Genomic DNA, 3,609 nt, shown 5'->3' with positions numbered 1-3,609 from the left:
GTCACTGCCTGTGTGTTGGTTCTTTTGCCTGTCAGTCCTAGTCGTAAATAAAGGTGTGAGTTACCCACTAATGCGCTTTTTAATCACAAATAACTTTTCACTCTTTCACTAATTTTATTTAGTGAAGTCTAAAAAGCAGCTAGGTTTGAAAATTTGTGTAATCTTGCATTTTAATTTACTTTTTTTTGAAATTCAAAGGATTCAAATGACAAAACAAGTTTATCACTGGAATAAATCTGCAATGGTACTCATGTTTTTCCCCTTGTTTTTCCTCCTTTTTTTTTTTTCCTGATGGGAGGAGGGGAAAGAGAGGAGAACACCTATTGATAAGGAATTTTTTTTTTTTTTTAAATGCAGCTAGTATTTTAGTTGAAGCAGGTAAGAGAGTAGTGCTGTCTTTTAGCACAGCTAGATTTGCTTCAAGTAATTGCATATTAGGATGATGCGCGTGAAGTGAAAGCCTGTACTTATTAGAGGTATTGTGTGATATTAAACAGTCCTAGCAGCTATCGGGCAGAAATTGAACATTTTCATGGCACAGTTTGAAAAGGGATGGGATGAGTGATATTCTCTGTAGCCATGAAACGAGACACTGCTTTAGTCAAGTAACTTACTTTTGTACAGTTCATTATTTTAAAAGGATACATGAAAAGTATTTTTTTCTAGCAGACTTTCAAGTAGAGGGTCCTTCAGAAATAACATTTTGGTTCTAATGCTTCTGATATCTAAATTTTCTGTACGCCCAGAACAAGCTTTTTAATGGCAGACATGATTTGTAAACTTCTTCAGGCTGCCTGTTTGTAATCCAAAGCTGTGAATAATTTCTAATAGGGAGCAAAGTGTATGTGTGGTGTCTTAGAACACCAGCACAGATGGGAAATAGCTAATGGCCTGCAAACCTCCTGCTCAAGGAAATATTTTCCCCCAAAAACAATTACACTGTAGCTATTTGAAAAGTGACAGACATTTATCAGCAAAACAAGCTGCTAAACAAGCAATGGCAGTTTTCCCATTTTCTTATCCCATTACTCTGTGGAGCTATTGATTTGCTTGGTCTGGGGCCAGAACAGGGCTACGTCATAGCAGATGTTTCGCGAGGGCAGCTCTGCGTGCTAAAAATCATCTGCTTTTTTAAAGCCTCCTTTCTCAGAAATGATTTTTCTTTGTGGGCTGACTTTTGTCCTGGCTATTAATTTGCAGTGAGGAAAATCAGCCCGACCGCATTTAGCTTTCCAGAACTGTCAGTGAAGTTATGTAAGAGAAGCTTCCTGTTGACAGGACACGTGTGTCTATGTAGTCCTACTTGCTTGGGTTTTCAGTGAGTTTATCCAAATTAAAAAAAAAAAAAAAAAAAAAAAATTAAAAAAATAGAATAGACTCTCTGTACTATATAGTATACAATGTTAGGTACCGTATGGATTTCTCCAGACCAGATTCTGGCACTGCCCTCATCAAAGAGCTTCTAATTTAAGAGCAGACGAAGGAGTAGCCAAGACAAACAAAAGGAAAATGGTAGAGGGAGATGAAGTGAAAGGGGGAGGGTGGGATTTTTACCAGAAGACTGTGTGGGATGGGAGCTTGGTTTACCACTTCCCATTCTGGAAAGGGAACTTTTCAAAGCTTTGGAAAGCCTCAAGTGTGACAGTAAAGGGTTAGTTGTGAAGGGCGAAGGCAGTACGGCGGCAAAATGGAAGGAAGTGAGGTAGAGACAAAGGGGGGAAGAGTGGCAAGGAGTGGGAGAGCGTGGAGGAAGAGCAGGATGAGCTGCGGGACAGAGGGTGCATATGCGAGTAGGGTGGGACTTGGGGAGGACATGGGACAGGAAGACAGCCCTGCGAGAATTTGGAAACAACGCTTTGAAACTGAGTGACTCGGCTATAAAAGAGGCTTAGAGTAGACCATAGGAACCGAATTTTAAATGACCGCAAGGTCCCCAAAGCATCTATCTTCTCAGGTAATAAATAAGGGGAACTTGTTTTTTTGGAGCTGCTGAGAACCAACAGGTCCTGCACTGAGCAGGGATTGCAGGTTCCCAGCTGTGCTGCCACAAGTCAACCACAAGCTCTTCGTTCCCACACCACGCCATTTCCCACGCGTGTTACCTCCGCTCCTGTATCAGTAGGCACAATCCTTGACGTGTGAACTGCCAGCAGCTGCAACTCTTGGAACCAAGGTTAGGTATCTCCTGTACCATAAAGGAATGCTTACGCTGACCACTGTATCCCCCTTGTATGCTGTTTACGTGTCCATTTTGATGTTGTTGGTTCTTCAACCCTATCTGTTTCTTTCCTGTCTTTACTTATCCTTCTTAGGCTGTACGGTTCTGTTGAGCCACTGCCCATGTCCATCGCATGGTTTGGTCCTTCCCATGTCTGTCTGGCATCGTGAGGTAAACCATCTCCATGCAGGAAGAGGAAGCTGGTGGTTTCTTAGGTGGGTTGGTCTACTTGCACCTCCAAATCTGAAAACAGCTCTGCCTGGGAGGGGAAGACAGGTCTGGTACTTGCTGTCAGAAGGCCTGGAGTGTATGTCCTACAGCAGCCATGGCACCGTGCGTGAGGATGGATGGGTGGGCGGGCAGATCTCATGCTGCCTTTGCAGGTGAGCAAGCCTTAGTTCTTTTGAGGTCTGCAACCATCACAAGCCAGGGTAAATTGTCTACAAACATGAAAGAAGCTTCTTCTCCAGTTCTGAGGAAGGTTGTCTTTGAGGGGTATAATTTCCTACCAATTCTTCCTCCCTTTGCCTGACTCATTATCCCTTGGAAAGGGCTGCTGGCAGGGTGTAGCAGAAGAGGCTTCTTCTTCTATGACTTCTTCTGGAGCCAGTCGGTGCCTCCCTGAGAGGAGGCCAGAGGCGCAGTGATGGCTCCTCTCATGGCTCCTCCCTCAGGCCTGCAGCTGGCTCTGGTGTTCCTCCTGCCACCTCCTGAGCTCCCAGCCCCCCCGCTGGATGTTGTAGGCCAGTGACAAGTGGGTTCATCCACGTTTATCCTACTGTTGTTTTCATTCAGATGTTTACTCCTCCCAAAGAAAGGGGCTGTTGTTGTGTAGGCTCTGCTCCTCCGCTGCCACATCATGCCGGGTGACCTCCTGAGCCCATCATCAGATCCTGCTCCAGAAGGGTCCTACCACTTCCATTTAGTTTTTCTCAAGGTCCTCTCCTGTCATGGCTTTAGGAAAAAATAGCTGACAAAACTGACCATGCATAAGTGGATCTGGAAATAGCCTAGGTTTTGTTGAAATGAAGTTCTGCATGCCTGGGGACAGGACCAGATGCGTAGACAGCCCTTGGTGTTTCAGTGTCACAGGAATGCTGTTAAGCACTGACAGATTTAGAAGTGTTGAGGGGTGTGGGGGGTTCTCTCCTCAAAGCTGGTGGTCTTGCTTTGCATACCTCACGCCTAAAGGGGAAGATGACAGACAGGAGATGCCAAAACTGTGAGGACAAATGAGTAAGATGAGGCAGTGTAAGGCCATACAGCAAACTGGTTGGGAGCCTGGAATTAGGTTCATCTCTTTCAGCTTCCATCCCATCTCTCACCGCTGCTAATCCGAGCTCGTGCTGCACTCTGGAACCAGCCAGCACAAGGAGCAGCTCTTTTTTCAG

This window comes from Anas platyrhynchos, chromosome 3, assembly GCF_047663525.1.
Source record: "Anas platyrhynchos isolate ZD024472 breed Pekin duck chromosome 3, IASCAAS_PekinDuck_T2T, whole genome shotgun sequence".
In the NCBI taxonomy this organism is placed as follows: domain Eukaryota; kingdom Metazoa; phylum Chordata; class Aves; order Anseriformes; family Anatidae; genus Anas; species Anas platyrhynchos.
Note: the sequence above shows the minus strand (reverse complement) of the source record.